At 42.1% G+C, this 6,375-nt stretch overlaps 1 long non-coding RNA gene across 1 annotated transcript in view; it reads left to right on the forward strand.

Moving 5' to 3' along the window:
• The window catches only part of LOC140911779 (uncharacterized), a 34,932-nt gene that overhangs the window by 27,287 nt on the left and 1,270 nt on the right, over positions 1-6,375 (forward strand). The window lies entirely within an intron of this gene.

Genomic DNA, 6,375 nt, shown 5'->3' on the forward strand with positions numbered 1-6,375 from the left:
ACATAAGCTTTCGTGGGCTAAAACCCACTTCATTGGATGCATGCTGTGGAAAAATACAGTAGGAATTGTATATATAAAAATAATTATACACACACACACACACACAGAGAACATGAAAAAATGGGTGTTGCCATACCCACTATAACAGGAGTGATCAGTTAATAGCTCACCTTATCAGCAGGAGGAAATAAAAACTTTTGTAGTGATAATCAGGATAGGCCATTTCCAACAGTTGACAAGAAGGTGTGAGTAACGGTAGGGGGAAAAATAAGCATGGGGAAATAGTTTTACTTTCTGTAATGACCCATCCACTCCCAGTCTTTATTCAAGCCTAATTGAATGGTGTCCAGTTTACAAATTAATTCCAATTCAGCAGTTTCTCGTTGGAGTCTGTTTTTGAAGGTTTTTTGTTGTAGTATTGCGATTTTAGGTCTCTAATCGAGTGACCAGGGAGATTGACGTGTTCTCCGACTGGTTTTTGAATGTTATAATTCTTGATGTCTGATTTGTGTCCATTTATTCTTTTACGTAGAGACTGTCCGATTTGGCCAATGTGCATGGCAGAGGGGCATTGCTGGCACATGATGGCATAAATCACATTGGTAGATGTGCAGGTGAACGAGCCTCTGATAGTGTGGCTGATGTGATTAGGCCCTACGATGGTGTCCCCTGAATAGATATGTGGGCAGAGTTGGCAACGGCCTTTGTTGCAAGGATAGGTTTCTGGGTTAGTGTTTTTGTTGTGTGATTGCTGGTGAGCATTTGCTTCAGGTTGGGGGGCTGTCTGTAAGCAAGGACTGGACTGTCTCCCAGGATCTGTGAGAGTGAGGGATTGTCCTTCAGGATAGGTTGTAGATCCTGAAAGGTCGGAATATGAACAAGAGGCTGCTAGGCAGCTCTCTAACACCACATTCTACAAGCCATTATCCTCTGATCCCACTGAGGGTTACACCAAAAGAAACTACACCATCTGCTCAAGAAACTCCCTGAAAACGCATAAGAACAAATCTGCACAGACACATCCCTAGAATACCGACCTGGGGTATTCTGTCTGCTACCCAAGATCCATAAACCTGGAAATCCTGGACGCCCCATCATCTCAGGCATTGACACCCTGACAACAGGATTGTCTGGCTATGTAGACTCTCTCCTCAGCACCTACACTCCCAGCAATCTTCGAGACACCACTGACTTCCTGAGGAAGCTACAATCCATTGGTGATCTTCCAGAAAACACCATCCTGGCCACTATGGATGTAGAAGCCCTCTACACCAACATTCCACATAAAGATGGACTACAAGCTGTAAGGAACAGTATCTCCAATAATGTCACGGCAACGTGGTGACTGAACTTTGTGACTTTGTCCTCACCCATAACTATTTCACATTGGGGACAATGTATACCTTCAAGTCAGCGGCACTGCTATGGGTACCCGCATGGCCTCACAGTATGCCAACATTTTTATGGCGGACTTCGAACAGCGTTTCCTCAACTCTCGTCCCCTAATGCCCCTACTCTACTTGCGTTATATGGATGACATCTTCATTATCTGGACCCATGGAAAAGAAGCCCTTGAGGAATTCCACCATGATTTCAACAATTTCCATCCCACCATCAACCTCAGCCTGGACCAGTCCACACAAGAGATCCACTTCCTGGACACTACAGTGCTAATAAGCAATGGTCACACAAACACCACCCTATACTGGAAACCTACTGACCGCTCTACTTACTTACATGCCTCCAGACCACACCACACAGTCCATTGTCTACAGCCAAGCTCGAAGATACAACTGCATTTGCTCCAACCCCTCAGACAGAGACAAACACTGACAAGATCTCTATCAAGCGTTCTTAAAATTACAGTACCCACCCGCTGAAGTGAAGAAACAGACTGACAGAGCCAGAAGAGTACCCAGAAGTCACCTACTACAGGACAGGCCCAACAAAGTAACAGAACGCCACTAGCCATCACCTTCAGTCCCCAACTAAAACCTCTCCAGCGCATCATCAAGGCTCTACAACCTATCCTGAAGGATGACCCATCACTCTCACAAATCTTGGGAGACAGGCCAGTCCTTGCTTACAGACAGACCCCCAACCTGAAGCAAATACTCACAAGCAACCACATACCACACAACAGAACCACTAACCCAGGAACCTATCCTTGCAACAAAGTCCGTTGCCAACTCTGCCCACATATCTATTCAGGGGACCCTATCACAGGGCCTAATCACATCAGCCACACTATCAGAGGCTCGTTCACCTGCACATCTACTAATGTGATATACGCCATCATGTGCCAGCAATGCCCCTCTGCCATGCACATTGGCCAAACCGGACAGTCTCTACGTAAAAGAGCAAATGGACACAAATCAGACATCAAGAATTATAACATTCAAAAACCAGTCGGAGAACACGTCAATCTCCCTGGTCACTCAATTACAGACTTAAAAGTCGCAATACGACAACAAAAAACAGACTCCAATGAGGAACTGCCGAATTGGAATTAATTTGCAAACTGGACACTATTAAATTAGGCTTGAATAAAGACTGGGAGTGGATGGGTTATGGGTCATTACAGAAACTAAAACTATTTCCCCATGCTTATTTTTTTCCCCTACTGTTCCTCACACCTTCTTGTCAATTGTTGGAAATGGCCCATCCTGATTATCGCTATAAATTTTTTTTTTCCTCCTGCTAATAGCAGCTCACCTTAACTGATCACTCGTTAAAGTGGGTATGGCAACACCCATTTTTTTATGTTCTCTGTGCGTATATATACACACACACACACACGTCTTCCTACTGTATTTTCCACTGCATGCATCCAATGAAGTGGGTTTTAGCCCACGAAAGCTTATGCTCAGATAAATGTTAGTCTCTGAAGTGCCACAAGTTCTCCTTGTTCTTTTTGCCGACACAGACTAACACGGCTACCACTCTGAAGCTTTAAAATGTGAATCAGAAACTGCCTGTTCCTTTCACAAGCCTGCAGGCAGCCTGAAAAACTTAAAGAGGGGTGTAAACTGCCCCATTTATCTGAATGGGTGTTAATACTCACACGTTTAAATGTCATTTAAAGATTTCACTACTGATCTATTTTAGCAGAAATATCCAAGTAATGTACATATCCCACAATCCTAATTGTTCCTGTCCATGTGCCCAAGCTCCAAATGTATCTTACATAGCCACAGTTTTGTGTTGTCTGCAATGGTTTGACAACTGGAAGCATGGACACTACGTACAATAAATTGTATTTAATTAAAAACAAGGGAGCCCTACTTGTCTTACTAAGTGTTATTTTTCATTTTTACATAATTAAAAAACACCAGATTTTTAAATGCAAATGAAGCTGGCCCAGAATTAAAGTTGAGCTCATGCTGTTTTGTCTATTGTGCATTTTCTACCATTTTATCCAGTCTAGTTTCGTATGTGCCAAGTGATGAAGCTTCTACCACTTCGAGATTATTTCATAGCCTTATAAATCTCACTGTGAAGATAGTTTTCCTGAGATTTATTCAGTTTAAGGACTCTTCTCTAATTCATCCAGTTACTCCTAGTTATAGCCCTATGGTCCACCTATGAAACATGTTACCTCCCTTCTTCATTCAGCTGTCTGTAATTTAATACCCTCCTCCTCTCCCCCACTTGTCTGTCTAACCAAGGTGTATAGCTTATTTTACTCCATAAATGAATCCTTCTATGACCTATAATCATTCATTTTTGGTGCCCCTTTGACATTCTCTCAGTTACTCGACGTTATCCAGGTATTAAAGTGCCTAGATGTTGATAGGATAAGACCAGACTGTACAGAGACTATTACATCTCCATGCTGTCATTACAATGCTTATATAGCCCCAAGTTGCTGTGACCTTACCTTGCTGGTATATTTCAACCACGAGTCACATCTAATTTGCTGACCAGTATTATCCTCAAGTCGTTTTCAGCATTACTGTTTTGCAGATTTTTCTTCTGTTGAATATACAAGTCTTCCAACTCTATTAACTTGCCCTTCCATTTTTCCAAGACATTGTTATTGTCTACCCAGATTGCGAATGCCTCTAGGTTCCTTCATATTATTGCTCTGCCTATCCTGATGGATGTTTAGAACCTTCCTTGATTCAGTGTATCTGCAAATGTAATTTGTGTTCAAGTTTACCCTGCCATCCTGATCAATAATGAAGATGGTACATAAGATGGGAGCTGCAATATACCACGAGACATTTCCTTAGGACAGAGATTTGGCTCTTTTACAACCCCTTCTGCTTAGCAGTAATAGTTCTTCCTCTATGTGTTTAGAAACTCTCTTTCTAGGGTAGTCCGGTTATATTAGCAGGGATTGAAGCCAGATCTATTCAACTGTAACTGCCAGAATGATGCTTTTCTTTTACACCCACTTCTGAAGATTCAAGGAAACTGATCAGATCTTCTACTTCTGGTACCCTTCTACCCCCCACATGTATGTGACTTTTCATAAATATTAGCAATAATTCAGCAAGCGAGTAGGTAAATGCTCATCATCTTTTAGGACAAATATGTGGACTGAAACATATAAATTTCACCACCCCATTCTCTTACTGTTTAAGAAACTGTTTGTTTGCCCATGAAAGTGGCCTTCTACACTTGAAGGAAATAAAGGACAAATATAGGACAAAGTCTACAGAGTACCCCAGAATGTTCTATTTGTGGTACAAAAATAATTATCCATTGTCTGTTCCTTAGCATATTTAATGCTGAAATACAGGACAAAGGACAATCAATACTGACATATATATTAGGCATTAAAGCGAGATCTCTCTCAACATAAGTAGGGCTTTACCAAATTCATGACCATGAAATCTGATCTCCCCTGTGAAATCTGGCTAGTGTAGGAGAGGAGGTGGTCTAGGACCTCTTACCATATGCCCAATTCCAGATGCTAATCTCGGCTGGGCTGGGGAGGGATGGGACTTCCTCTTCCGCTGCAGGGGCCGCTCCTAGGGCCAGATCAAATCCATCTCTGGAAACCTCTCCCAGCTGCTGGCTGGGAGCCCAGCTCTGAAGACAGCAGTGCTGCCAGCAGTAGCGCAGAAGTAAGGGTGGCAATACTGCAACACCCCTACAATAGCCTTGTGAGCCCCTCCAATGGCTCTTTTTGGGTCGGGACTTCTAGGGTTACAACACTGTGAAATTTCAGATTTAAATATCTGAAACCATAAAATTTATGTTTTAAATCCTATGACCATGAAATTGACCAAAATGGACTGTGAATTTGGTAGGGCCCCAAACATTGGCTAAGTATTTGAGCTACGCTTTCACTCTTGGTCTTAAGCTTGAATTCCTCTTCTCAAAAATCTTACACTCCCTGGGCTGGAAATGAAACAGTTGTGATGTCCACAACAGCACCAACTCCACGGGGTGTTGTGCTTTAACCATGACAGTATATCCTACTGGTGGGCTGAGGACAGAAATAAGATTGGTAAGAGCGCACATACAGGATTGGAGTCATGGTGGTACCCTGCCAAGCAGTAGCAATCCTAGATAAATGTGCAATGGAGAATGCAACTTTTTGTAACATCAAAACACGGGGTGCCTTGCTGTCAAGTCTTGATGCAAACAGGGTGGGAAGACAGAGAGAAAGACCCCAAAGAAGTGGATATCAGTTGGGAAAAAAAAAAAAAAAATCAGGATGACTTAATGGTAGATGAATGCCATCCTCTTAACCACCACTCCCACCCCCGCCCAGAGAAATCAGTAAGAAGTGTTGCGATTTTCTGGAATCCATGAGAAGCATGTGAACAGGTAATACAGGATTTTGTAGAAAGGCGTGATAGTGGCTTACCAGGGATATGACTGAGCTGCCAGTATTTCCTAATATATATAAAACCCAAGTTTTCAAACCTGAAAACAAGATTTTTCAAAAACAGGGACCTGGCTTTAGGCTCCTAAATCCATATTCAGGCATGTAAGTGGCAAGTACAGAGAGCCAAATAGCTCCCACTAATCTCAGCTAGAGATTGATCAGGCCCCAGTATAATAAGAGAAATTTAAATTTTAAGAGATTTTCAACTGGATTTGGAATTTTTGAAGACTAACATTTTTAAACAGTTACCACAGTCATCCTATATTTGCTCACAAAGACACCCAAAAGGGTCGGTTAAAAGTTTAACTTCCCTTAGCATCCCAGCCTAAGACCCTGCCTTCGGAAGAATACAAATATTTTTCTTTTGTGAAAAAGGGTCTTTCCCCCATTTTTAAAAGGGCAAATGATTATGTAATTCACTCCATCTTGAACACAGAATTATAGTTCTTCAGCAGAAGTTCCAGAAGGACAAATAAAATCCACATGCAGTTTACTAAAAGGCCTCCCTTATCCCACACAATAAAATTTAC

The sequence above is a fragment of the Lepidochelys kempii genome, chromosome 5, assembly GCF_965140265.1.
Source record: "Lepidochelys kempii isolate rLepKem1 chromosome 5, rLepKem1.hap2, whole genome shotgun sequence".
NCBI classification, from domain to species: Eukaryota; Metazoa; Chordata; order Testudines; family Cheloniidae; genus Lepidochelys; species Lepidochelys kempii.